Below are 13,879 nucleotides of genomic sequence, written 5' to 3'. Positions count from 1 at the left end.
TATTAGAATTAAGAATTATTTTATTCTGTTCTTGCAAAATAAATCAACTAAAATCAAAAGCCCTGCTGCCAAATCAAAGGTTTCTAAGCATGCAGTTAAAGCTCTATGAATATAACTTTTCTCTAGGATAAATGTAGTTTTTAAATATAACATAAGATTCAAGATTGCAGATACTATTCTAAAATGTGCAGTAATTTCTGTTTCCAAGTTTTGTCAGGGATACTTCTTAGGACTTCCACTTTGATGGGATTGTAAAATCCAATTTTACCTTTAAGTTGTTCCATGGCAGCTATCTGAACTATTGTTTTTATTTCTCTTCTTTTTCCTTAATACATTAATCCTCTACATCACATTTATAGTAGATAAGCAGTTAGTAAGATTAGTAAACCAAAGGCCTTTAGTGGTGGTCATGTAGTTCAAGTCCAGTGGAAGTTTAAGATTCTCAATTTCTCTTTAGCAAGAATATTGTAGGTATAGTGTTTAAAAAAGATGGCTTTTTTTTTTTTTGAGAACTGAGTACAGCATTAGAATTTTTCTGATACTGTCTGGTTTTCAAAATGTGCTGCAGAAAGTGTTACTCCGTACATTCTAGAAAAAAACTTTTTTTTACAACTGGGAAAACTAGTTCAAAGCTGATATATTCGTTAGAGAAGAGACAGTGTATGAGATCTTGTAGTCATTACATAAAAAAAACCAAAACAGCAGACACTTCAGTTTCAGAAATCTTCAGAGCAGTGACATGGCCTTCCATTCAATTTTTCACCAGATATCACAGACTGGAAATGTGAGCTTTGGCTGATACTGCTGGGAAGGAGAGTGCGGCAGGCAGCTGTAATTTCCATCATGTAAAGGTACTGATACTTAAAAGTCTCTGTAGTCCAAATTGGTACGCAAAGGTACTAAAATGTTAAATTTGGGCCTTAGTTCTATTTTTGAAGCGCATTTTCTGTCAGTCATTCCTGGATGTTCTGTGGAAAAAATTTATATATTTTTTTTATATAAGTAAGGAGAAGGTATTTTGGAGTTTCTTGCAGGTTGCTTCCTGGAATACTGTCCAATAAAAAGCAGACACTCTCTATGCTAGCCTTTTCCTAGGGTTTTACTTGAACAACAACTTTCTGAAATGAACAATAACCCATTAAAAAAATATATATATTTCCTAGTTTGAGAATGGTTCTTTACCATGATGTATCTGAAAGGTACACTGAAGAGCCACCTGCAAAAAATTGTTCCAGGACATCCACTGGCCATACTGTGGTAGCATCAGGTTTGTCTGCAGTGCTGCACCAATTACAGTAACGCTTCATATGGAGAAGAATCAAAGCAAAAATAAATTTATTTGTGAAGCAAGATTTTTCTTGGTATGCTTTTAAGGAATCTTAAAGCCTTGAAAGTGATTGAACAGATGACTCCATCAACTGTAAAACACATTCCGTTTTATATATTTTCAGGGAGTATGGAGTGGCACAGGAAGGAAATGGCATATCGGTGGAAAGTTGCTCTAATTCAGCACAGGATTCTTGTGAGAAATTCCTTCTAATATTACATCATTCTTATTCTGTTTTTCAAAGTTTGAAGTCTAATTTCTTCATTTTATGGCACATTTGTTCATATCAACAAACACATTAACATCAGCAGATAAAATAGGCTTTCATTACTGTTAGCAGAGCACATCTAGTTAGTGTGAGAATTTGTAGTACTATGTATTTTGTCATATTCTTTTGTAAGGGCTTGTGGAATTAGTAATAATTGTATTTCCTCTTCCTAATAAGTTTTGCGTTGGTTATTATTTTTAAACGGTGTTACACAGTTTAACTTGAAATTCCCCAAACAAAAGTAAGTCTTCCACTTCAGTGGATGTTTCTGGCAACAATGGAAGTATCAAATAAAATTATGCCTATATGAAAATTGAGGGGAAAAAAAAGGCTATGCACTTGTTACATCAATTTTACTTAACATATTACAACATTTTTTTTCTATTTTGTTTTGCCTGAGCTTTTTAACTTGATCTAAATTATGGTTGCTTATCAAATTTTGTTTATAGCTTAAAGGGAAGTATTTACTTTTTTCTTCTCCTATAATGTCAGATGAGAGCCTGAAAGTTTTTTTTTTTTTCCTTACAGAGAAGATAATTTGAGGTCTTCAGTGTCTATCAAAACATAAGTTTTCAGGTATAAGAGCAATGTAATTCTGTAAAAAGTACCAAAATATGAAACATTAAGACTAGATTACCATCACTGATTTAGAGAAATGCTTATATAGTTTGAAGAGCAACCTTTACTTAATGGACTGTTTTATCCTGCTGTTTTCTTCTTCAGGTAGTTGTCATTTGTAGATGATTCAGAAATTAAGATGAGCATGAAAAAACTGTAACCATCTGATTAACTCTATTTGTCAATTCATACATGTGATGTCAAATGAAAGATATCACTGCATTTATTTCTTTTATTTGCAAAATAAAAATTTTTGCTAAAAAAAATTACTTGGGAAACAGTGACTGTATTCTTCAGCATGTTTAATGCATTTTGTGTGAAGCAGTCCTGTATACTCTTAATTGAGTGCCTACTGTCTGGCAATTTTGACTTCATCTTTTCCTCTTCTTTCCAGCTTATTCATTTCAGCTGTTGATCTATTAGTTAGTGATTTCCTCTTGATTAAACTGTATGACTCCACTGTTTCTTGCCCTCTTTCTCTCCCAGTTCTACTTTCTGAACCACATATACACAACTTATTCATTTCAGTTACTTAATTGGTGTAAGGCTCGTGGTGGAATGCAAGAAACTGTTAACCATTTGTAACTTTGTCTTTAAATGGCTCATCTTACATCATTTGGTAGATTGCCTGCCATCATCTCATTTTAATCTGTGTGCCTGACATTTACTTCCTAAAATTCTTCATTTTCTTGATACAAGTTATCTTGCACATGGATTTGGTCAATATTGTGTTTTATTTTGTTTCTTGTGCAGACTCACATATCTAGTTTTCCTGTCCTCAGTTCTTAGGAAGTCTTGTCTTGACTGTGCTCATATTATATATATACTCTGCTTGGAAATTGAATGATTTAGTTTAAAGGTGATCTCAGTTTTTTTTCAGACGCTTCCTTTTTAATTTTGGTTACTGTGGATAACCTACTCTTCATTTTCAATACTAGTAATTTGGGTACCTGCATACCCTGTAAAATTCTAGATAACATACATCTAAACTTTGTAAAACCTTCAAATGCTTGCTTTCCTTTACAGGTAACCAGAGTCATATCTAGGCTCTTAACTTTTATATATTTCAAAAGTTCTGTACTTCCAAAGTCATTTGACTAAGTTCTTCTTTTCTGATCAGACCATTTCAGTTTCATTGCTTTATAAGCCTTATCTTGTAAAATGTAAAATGTTGTTTCTACTTAACATAATTTTCTATACCTTAACTCCTTTTCTTAGAGTTTTACAGTGTTTAAGTTGCAGCATTTGTTACTAATTCTAATTGTCCCAAGTTATAAACTTCAGAGATTGTAGCTGGACAGATACTTTACATTATGAATTGTGAGCTGATACCACTTTTGTAGTGTTATAGAGTAAAATGAAAACAAAATGAAATTGAAATCATAGATTGATAACGTATCCCGAGTTGAAAGGGACCCACAACAATCGCTGAGTTCACCTCCACTTGAGTCCAAATGTCTGGATAGGTTTTCATTGAGTGTATGTAGATTTTTTTTTTTTTCCGAACATTCTTTTCTCCTGTAGTTCCAAACATCCTCTTATGTTGGAGTATAGGAAAGTGTGTTTCCATTAATATGTGCTGCCATGATGCTCAATTCTTCGGAAAGTGAGAAAGAAGAGGGAAGAAGAATCCTGATAGGAACTTGAGCAGCTAATTATAAGGTCAAAATTAAGCTAAAATAAACTTAGCAGTAAAACTAAGGGATGATATAGTCAATGCAAAGAGAATATGTGGAAGATTCAGTTATAAGCATTCTTTGATCTATGTACTTTGAATATCTTATTATATTGTGCTTAAGTGAAAAACACATACTTAAACACTATTTTTCTTATTAAGATATTATTGATCACATACAAGAACTCTTCAGAAAGCTGTGTTGTGTAAACTTATTTTAAGTCTTGTGTGTTTAAAAAATGCTATGTAATCAAACTGGGAAAATGATTCTTCAGCGTAAATAAAATATTCTTTCCTGTAACTGATAAAAATTCTCATGTTCACGTATTTTAATTGGTTAGTTTTGTTTAGCGTGTTAGTCTAATGTTAGTGTGTTAGTTAGTCTTTATGTTAAGGTATTTGTAAGTCTCAGAAGTAAAACACTTCAGTTTTTGTGTGGAATATATCTGTACCTGAATATTAGTTAAATGCTAGTATTTTGTCCTTTATTTTTTTGTTTTCATTGTGTTGAAGGAATTGTCAGTGTATGGTAGCATTTTTTTCTCCACTGTACAACTTGTAATAGTTATTTTATGCTGATTTAATGTCTTCCTTGAGAATACTTTCAAGGACATCTTTGATTAGATTGATCAGACTTAATGAATATGTATAAGTATTGGACTAAATTGTAGGCTGCATTTAAAAATAAACTGTCCTGTGTGTATCACATTATTGTAGATTGCAATGAAAGAATGGGACCATTCTAAGAGTGAGATTCAAGTAACTTTAGCTGAACTCTGATTTAAAATGTTATAAACCCTGCAATTGAATCATTCATTCTTGAATTTGAAATTGACCTAAGGATTATGTTGAGTTGCAATTTTTCTTGCTTTTTTTTTCATTGCCTGCTTAAGTGTTAAAAACTGTTCTTGAACATCAGATAGACCTGGACGTTAGAGGGTGTGATCTTAATGTATTAAGTAACATGTCTGTCTTGGCATTGTCCACTCACTGCTCTTAGTGAAGAGATGTGCTATATAGAGTTTTTTGTTGAAAGGAGAAGGTACATGTGGAAATTTCTTAAAGGGAACAGTATGCTTTTATACAGTACCTTGCTAACTTCTTGAGAACTTCTCTAATAATATGCCTGGTATAGTGCAGTGTAAGATGCTAATCATATGTGTTTAAATGACAATCGTACTTTAACTGAAAGAGCTATTCCCCCTTTCTAATATATTTGTTCAACCCACTTCAAAATATTTGTCTATTAAAGTACTATAGGATCACTAAACTGACAGATGACATTGTGAAGTGACTTGATCAGATTACTGTAGAGGCTCTGGCCTTTTTAGTTTGCTTTATACCTGTCATTCCTGAAAATAAAGTGTGCTTGTTAAGGTTCAGATGTAGAATAAAATAAAATGGTTCCTTAGACCAACTTAAGACTCATTACATGTTATATGGATTAATTACTACTGAAAATTTTTTTTCTTAAATTCTAGTCTTAGTGGTATTTCTGCAATTTTCAAATAAGGATTTATTTGGTGATGTTTAAGTGAATCTGGTTAAACAAGCTAGAATGGTTTCTCAACTATGTTACTTCTTCAGGACTGTGAGAAATAAGAGCAAGAAAAGCTATTAAATCAGTTGTTTAAGATCCAGAGCATAGAGAGATTGGATTTGTCTTGTGGAATTTTTTTATTCCAGAATGAAGCATCACTGAGTTTACTTTATGTAAACCTTAAAAATTGAAATAGGAAATGAAGATACTGGTTGACTCAGAACAATCCATATAGTAGTGACATGACATAATGCATAAAAATGGTAACATTTTACATTGTTAATTCTTTCTAGTAGCATACTGTGATTTTATGAAACAAAATGTTAAATCAAATTACATTTTAAGATATATAAGTAATGAATGCTACTTTATCTTGGATCATAACAAAATTCTCAATGTAAGCAGTCCAGATGTTTCACTCAAATATTAGTGAACTGAAAGTTTTATAAAAAACATTCATAAAATAGCAGGAGGGATAATAATGTTTTTTTACTTTCATTTCATCATTCTATAGAAAGCTAAATAATGAAACGTTGAAGCCAATTTTTTAAAGCAAACAGAAAGAAAACACAATTTTATATTAAAAAAAAATAATAATAATATCCTAAGGATGATGATTATGTTGAAATTTTAACAACAGGGTGCATGCTTGCTTACATTATGGAAGTTATTGGTTCTTTACTGTAGTTAAGATAATCAGTGTAGCAAGACCATAGAGAATGAGTCGGTATGACCTGAACGAGTGTGCCTGTATGAAATTTAATTGGCAAATAATTATGTTGACTAAAGCGTAATACATTTGAAGGAGTTGGCCACATCTGGTTCATTGCTTTCAGAAGGAATTTCAATCTAAAATAAATGAACTGCTGGAAAATGTGCAACAATTGCTGATGTAAAATGGACTATTTTTTTTAATCATTATTTAATGCTGGTCAGATATGTTTTGTAAAGATAATGAAACTGATAACAAAATGCTCTTGAGGTTTTAGATACAGAAAACAGTAGTGTCTATTTTAAGTTTCTACAGAGTTATTATAAATTATCTCAAAGATGTATTTTAATCAGAAATTACACTGAGTTTTGTTTGTTATCATTATTTCCATGCAATGTTTAAATAAATTTTTAACTTTAAAATGAAAATGCTAATCTGAAGTCCTCTAATTGAACTGAATATTGGTTTTATGTTCTATTTTTGAACTGTAGCAAATCAATAGCAGTACATACAACTGAATACTTGAAGTTTTGATCAGCAGTCCTTTTACACAATTTAGTTTTGTGAAAACATTTTTGATACTCAGATTTTCTTTCAAAGTCAATGTACTTCATGTCAATATTACTCAATCAAAAATGTCATAAATATTTACATTACTTTTTTACAGACCACATAATTACCATAACTGTTTTCAAGAATGTACTCATATTTAACTTCTTAATCATTGAATTGGTTATTTAATACATTTAAAACTATATGTATAAAATATAGATATTAATTTGCTTTTACTTCAGTTCATGTGTTATGTTTTCTGTGCCTGCATTTTGTGTGAATGTGCCTGCTTAATGTAAGATTTCCTGCTTAATACTAACTTTAAAGAATTGTTACTATTTTGTTGACAATTATAGTCTTCTTTAATTTCATTATATGCTAAGCAGATTATATCTTAAAGTATAACTTGAACTTCCTTAAAATGCAGGATAGCTTCATGATAGCTTTCTTTCTTGACAGAAGAGTACCATGTAAGTGGAATAGCGCTCTGCATCTCTGCATACATATCTGATGTTTTCTCTTCTATTGCAGACTGTGATATTGATTCCTCAATTCTATCTTCTTGTGTAATGACTTAGAAGACATAAAGTTTGTCCTAATCAATTTCTCAGTGACTGTGTACTGATTAATGAAATCTGATGTTCTTAATAATTATCCCTCACATTACACTTCATGTGATGAGTTATGTTTTTAACACAAGGTCTATCAATGTGTAAAATGCCAATGGTATTTCAATAATAGCTTACTAAGGCTATATAATTATTGATGCTTTCCTAAGCTGTAGTTGAGGAAAAGCCTCCATGTTCATGAAGAATGATACTACGTGTTTAATTTGAACGTCTGTATTATCTGTGTGTATATAAAGTTCATGTAGATTGTGTTCTGCTGAAATTTGTGATTAGATCCTTCTACATGACTGAGTTTTCATATTTTCATCTTCAGAAATGCACCCATTATAAGCACTTTTGTGACAAAGGGAAATGTGTGCAAAAGTGACAGATATACTATTTAGCACTAAGCAGTTAGGAAAGAAATATCACATCCTTTTTTTTTTTTTTTAATTTGTTTGAACCTTAGTCTGTGAAACTTCTTGCTTTAGAAGATAGTCCTTTTCCTATGCATTCATGATTTTGCAGACATCTGACATTTAGCTGAAGTCATTACCAGATTTTAGGAGTGTAAGCTTACATTCATTCTTTTATTATAGAAGCCAAGCTGTTGCTTTAACTGTCCTTTTGGTCTCTTCTGAATCCTTTCCAGTTCTAATGCATCCTTCGGAGACAAAGTGACCAGAGCTGAATACAGTTTAAACATGCAAGTAAATCTTTTATGTCATCATAAGCAGTGTCATACTCTTTTCTGTTTCATATTTCCTTCCTAGAAATTCCTAACATTTGGTTTGCCCTTTGGCTATTAACACTGAGCCAACATTTTTATGGATATCATAATCCGAAATTTCACTCTTGAGTGAAATAACAGTCTATTCTGAGTCCATTATTTGTGTGTGAAGTTAGGATCGTTTTTCTCCTTTGTACATCATATTTGTGTACATAGAATGTCATTTGCCTTTCTTTTATGCGGTCGCTTAGTCTTGAGACTCTTCTGTGGTTCTTCACTGACACACGTCCTTATCCCCTAACAATCATCATCCAAATAACAGAACCATCAGCATTGATGTCTGCTCCCATTTTCCAGATTGCTCACTGCATGTAATACTATAAGTGATCTCTCTCCGTTGTGAGAGTGGATAGTTTGGTCTTCCCTCTTCCCTTTTAATTCATTATTTTTGCATGTGAGGACTTTTCTTATTCTGCAGCAGTTTGATTTCCAAATAATCCTTTGGAAATAACATTATGGGAACCTTTTTGCAAAGGAGGCAGCGAAGGCTCTATGTGCTCTTTCAATTGAAACAGAACCTTTCAAAATTTACATCATGTAACTTGTTCAGAGAATTTCCTTTAATCTACAATTTCATCATTGAAATCTCCCTCAAATTTTAATTTAGTATCTTATTAAATAAAGAATTTGGAATATATATTCAGAACTGTATACTATATTCTCCATAAAATGACATTGTGGCATAACTTTGTTTTCCAGTCTGTGACAAATGCATTGATGCTACATAGTAGAAAAGTCTGTAGTTAGAAACAGATCATGTTTTATTGCATCTTATGTGATTCCTATTGTATTACCCATATAGTGCAGATATGAATTCAGATTAAGAGATCTTTAGAAAACTCCTTATAGTAGTTTGCAGTCTTTCCTGGAATTATTCTTAAAAGACTTTTTTATTTCTTTTTCTGGTCTCATCTTTCCTGGTTATTTTCCTGATTACAAATTCTAGAAAAACTACCTAATAGGCAATATAGAAAGTATAATAATGTACCATTTCAAAGTAAACTTAGATAAAAAGATTCTTTTCTAACTCAGTAGAAAAAGTACAGAAATGATCCTAGGTTATATAAAATAACCTATAAACTAACTTTGCAGTTGTATATTCTTTTGGGTTTACAGGTAAATACCTTGTATAATATTCAGTATAGCTGGTATAACAACCTTTTAAAATTACTCTTAAAAATTCTGTAAAATGGCTGTTATATTACTATTTTGAAAAATGATACTTGTTTTCTCCCTTTTAATGTTGTACAGAACATTTATTAAGAGGTGTCAGCTGGAAAACTTGTTTAGTTTACAGTCATAGTCATTTTTATAGCTCTTATGTTATGAAATCTGTAGCTCTTCAAAACTTTGCATCTTAGGGTTGTTTTTTTTTTAATGAGAATTTTTCTTTGCTTTTTGTGGTAATTGCTATGGAAGATAGAATTGCCAAAATATAGCTTAAGCTGTAGTATATAATTTAGAATAATTCAACTTCCAAGGAATTTTCCTAGCATACCTGCCATACCAGTATTTCTTTAAACTGTATTTCCACATTGAGGAAATTTCATTTGATACGACAAGGTTTGTTTCAAGAAGATTTACAGTTGATTTATAATTTGTAATTGCCTTCAGAGCAGTTTAGATTTCATACATAACCTTACACTTGTTTACATTTAATTTTGTCACCTAACTAAATAGCTCTATATTGACACATATGTTCTTCTTTACAGCGCTCATCTAAAAGGACTTGGAGATGTCAAAAACATTGAAAATTATTCCTGGATAATTTTCAGCACTATATTTGTGTAGCTAAAAAAGGAAGATTGATAGCCTGACTTCCTAATAATAATCCATGTCACTTTCACAGATCACATTTTATATCCAAATACCACAAGAGAGAACTCTGCACTACAGATGAAGGAGAGGTTTTAAGGTTTATCAGAATACAGCAAGAAAAACTGCCTGATGGCACTACAGAAATTGAATCCATTAGAAGTCAAACTTAAAAACAAGCAGTAGAGAAAACTGTAAGGGTTAGAATCATAGAATAATTCAGTTAGGGGGAATTTCAGAACATTTTTAGTCCAAATTCCTTCATCAGATGGGATCAGTTGTGTGGTCAGATGGGATTACTCCTGATTTCATATTGCTGTAGAGCTTCTTTGTAGCCTGTTCCACTGCATGTGTTAGTGCTCACAGTGGAGGAAAAAAAAAGCAAACAACATATAAATTTCCTTATGTCTAATGTGAATCTATAGTTTCATTGTATGACCATGTTCTCTCATGGTACACCACTGGAAAGAGTATGAGTCAGTCTTCTTGACAACCTCTTCAGGTACAGGGGTATTACTAACGGGTCATCCTGAAGCTGCCTGTTCTCCAGGCTACTGAAAGAGATCAATTCCCTTACCTTCTCCTTATGAGGGCAGGTGATCCATACCCTTGATTAACACTGTGGTATTCTATTGAACTTCCTTCAGTTTATCCACATCATAGCTATATTGGGGAGTCTAAGCCTGGACCCAGTACTCCAGAAGTGGACTAACAGCTGCCGAAGGAAAGATAATCACTTCTATCTGTCTACTGTCTGTGGCTCCAGAACTTTACATTAATCACAATGGTTCAGCTGAAGTACAGAGTGTTATTTAAGCCCAAAATAGAGCATGTTGAAACATTGTGTTAATAGATATATCTGATTTAATTCTGTTATTTCTAATACATAAAAATTTCAGAATCAACTATCTACCTGAGATGTCTGTATAAAAAAAAAAAAGTCATAGCTTGTTAGAAGAAAGGTGGTGGAAAAAGAGAATACAGGGAAATCTAGAAGCTTGTCAGTTTTAATAAAACATGCTTTTCTGGTGTAGTCAGTGCAGACAAGTACTTCACTGTGTGTCTTGAATTTCTTGCTCAATTGTTTCTTGTCACTTCAGATGAGTTTCTGTCTCTGCGAAGTTGGTGGTTTTTTATTGTTATATTAGGTAGTGCTGATGAACCAGGAGGAAACTCTTGTCCTTAGTGTAAAAACTGAGTGTACTATGAGTAATAATAATAGCTATGGCTGGACTGTGGTTTTTATCGTTTGTAAGCATTGAAGAAATAGGCATAAGAAAAAACAAGTGGTTATTTTAATGTCAGCACCACTGCTTAATCTTGAAATAGCTGCTCTTACTGATATTTCTAATCTTTCACAGAAGTGTTAGTTTGAGGGTTCTTTTGTATCTTTTTACTATATACATGTAATTTTAAAATGTTAATCCTTTTTCATATCCACAAATGTCTTTCTGATGATTACTGTTAGTACTGCACAGGGGAAGCAGTCTTCTTTTTCTATATGGTTATATGGTTAGCGTGGTGGTTTCTATTCTAACTAGTGGTTCTTATTCTAAAAGTGAATTATAGTTAACATGGTATTCTTAGCATGTAACTTGTTTGTAGTCACCAGAACTGGTGTAATGGGAGGCAGCAGTTTTTTAATGTATTAGGGGAAACATGTTTGAATGTTTACTTATGTAAAGAAACCTTAATAGTTTTCTATGAGGAATTTTATAGGGGAGGGTAAAAAAACTGATACAGAGATCCTGTGGATCAGTTATGACAGTGTTGAATGTTCAATTAAGGACTTAAGAAAAACAATATAATTAGTATATTGTGAGTTCTGAAAGTTAAAGAACTGTCATCCTGTCCTGAAATAGTAATAACGACCTCCAATGAAAACTCCAGAGAAAAAAGTTAAAATAATCAAGGTTGTAAAACTGTAGGTTGCTTGCTGTATGTGTTATTTAATAAAGGCACAGCCACAATATGTGAGCCTCTGAAGAAAAGAATATGAACAGAAATAACACCAGGAATCTCAACATCATAGGAACTGCTGCAAGAATCCCAAAAAGAGATGAGGTGGGGATGACTAGCAGAAGCTTGCATCTTCAGCTGTCTGCAAATTCAAGCGTGCCTTGGGCGCTGGAATGTGGGTGGTTCTGCTACTAAACTGTCAGTTTGTCCTTCCTCAAAGTGTTCTATTCCAGTATAAACTGCTCCTAAACAACTTACGTCATATTTCAGCAAGGATTTTATTCATTAACTAATTTGAGTGGCATCCTATTTTAGGAGCTGAGAGCAAGTAGCTAGCATACAGGGAAGACTGTTCCTTGTCATTTGATCTTGGTGACCAAGATAACTTTACTAGTTGAAGATGTGGCCTTTATATTTGCAATTTCTAATCTTTTTTTTTTTTTGGATGGATGGATTGTAGAGAGGGGAGGTGAAGGGGGGGGAGGTGAAGGGGGGAAGGGGGATTGAAGTGAGATACTGAAAATGTATTCAGGGATGTTATTGTTCCAGACCCTAAAAGCTTTTCTATGGTTTGCTTCTTGCTGTTATACCTAGCTATGGTAGGTGCTGTATAAGTAAGGTTAGCCTACTAGACTTAGGGGACACGGGAGAAATGTCACTTAGTACAACAGCCTCCCTCTGCTTAGGCAATATATTCAAGGTATACCACTTTGACAGAAGCTGAATGTATTAGTTTAGTCTTGCACTGTGTTTGACACTTGAGGTTTTTGTCTTATTTGTTTTAATGCAGTCCAAATAACAATGTATACCAGAGCTTTTCATAAATTATAAGAAAATGGCTGTAAATTGATGCTAGCGTCATAAATGTTTTTGTACAGTGTAATTGTTCTGTTTATTTCTTGTCTTGTGCTTATTTCTGCCAGAACACCTCTTTTATTATCAAACTGCTTTTCCCTCATCTAGATGTTTTTGAAGTGTTTCCTTTCCTGTCAGGAACCTCTCGATTTTTAGGAGTGGAGCCTTTTTAGCAGAGTTCCTGTAAACATTTGCTTCTTAGAAATCTGTTGTCTCATTTTCAGAGGAACTTATAATATTAGTTTGCACAGTGTATCTCATTTGGGGGCTTTTGCATTGTGCGAATCCTGTTTTGTTCTTTTTTTAATGCAATGCCTATACTTAAATTGTTACCCAGAGTCAAGAATGTCTCAAATATTACTTTATCTTGATTGGTGCTTTTCAAGGATCCTTTTTTAAGGTTTATACTTCAAATAACACTTTTGCATTTCCTTGGATTGTGGAAACAGAAAAACACTTGAAAAAAAAAATCTTTTACCCATTTATAAAAAACGTTATTCTGCTAAAGATTTTCTTTATCTTGTGAACTGCATTGATGTTATAAGACAATATCTTTAAATGTGTGTGTAATATCATACTGGAAGAAGTATAGGAGAAGCTCATGCTCTAGGAGCTCAACTCTTCCTAATTTTCTTTCATCCTATTTTCTCTATTCTTAGTGTTTTGCAGCTCTTTTAAGGAGAAATTTCTCCTGAATGTCTTTATTCTTGTTCGTTTCCTAGTGATAAGCAGATCTGTGTTTCATAACTGTTCCTTCAATAACTCTCATAGCTATAGGTCCTAGATGTCATTAAACTTATCTGCTTGTCACCATTTCTGCATGTTTCCCTCTGTCCAAGTGATTAGGTGAAGTAGGCCTATATTTGGCTATTCCTTGCAATCCCAGTTTTTCTGAAGAAAAGTCCAGTCTTGGATTTTCTTTTCAAACACTTGAGGGCGAAAGGCATGTAAGTGTTAGGTGTCTGTAACCTAAGTCCATGCTTGATTTTCATCAGTAGTGACACAGTTATGTCAGGTGTTTGTTTCTGAACCTTACATGTGCTTTTTCTACTGAGGGTAGGTTATTATTTGTCTGTTATTTGTCTACATTTGTCTAGTGTACGTTCTGGAATCCTTGGCTTCCAAAATAGGACACGCTAAGGCTGTGATCACTGGAAAAG

The 13,879-nt window shown here is 32.8% G+C and overlaps 1 protein-coding gene across 13 annotated transcripts in view; it reads left to right on the top strand.

Annotated features, from left to right (window-relative positions):
• The window catches only part of NOVA1 (NOVA alternative splicing regulator 1), a 181,742-nt gene that overhangs the window by 49,458 nt on the left and 118,405 nt on the right, over positions 1 to 13,879 (top strand). The window contains exons 2-4 of one of the 13 annotated variants that reach the window (XM_046941755.1): positions 767 to 851; positions 1,452 to 1,522; positions 2,124 to 2,171. The exons of 11 other annotated variants lie outside the window; for them this stretch is intronic. The gene's annotated coding sequence lies outside the window, so the exon portion shown is untranslated. The remainder of the gene's footprint in view (positions 1 to 766; positions 852 to 1,451; positions 1,523 to 2,123; positions 2,172 to 13,879) is intronic. One more of the 13 variants, XM_040700982.2, reaches the window with a different exon arrangement.

The sequence above is a fragment of the Gallus gallus genome, chromosome 5, assembly GCF_016699485.2.
Source record: "Gallus gallus isolate bGalGal1 chromosome 5, bGalGal1.mat.broiler.GRCg7b, whole genome shotgun sequence".
Lineage (NCBI taxonomy): Eukaryota > Metazoa > Chordata > Aves > Galliformes > Phasianidae > Gallus > Gallus gallus.
This window is presented reverse-complemented; position numbering and strand designations above follow the sequence as displayed.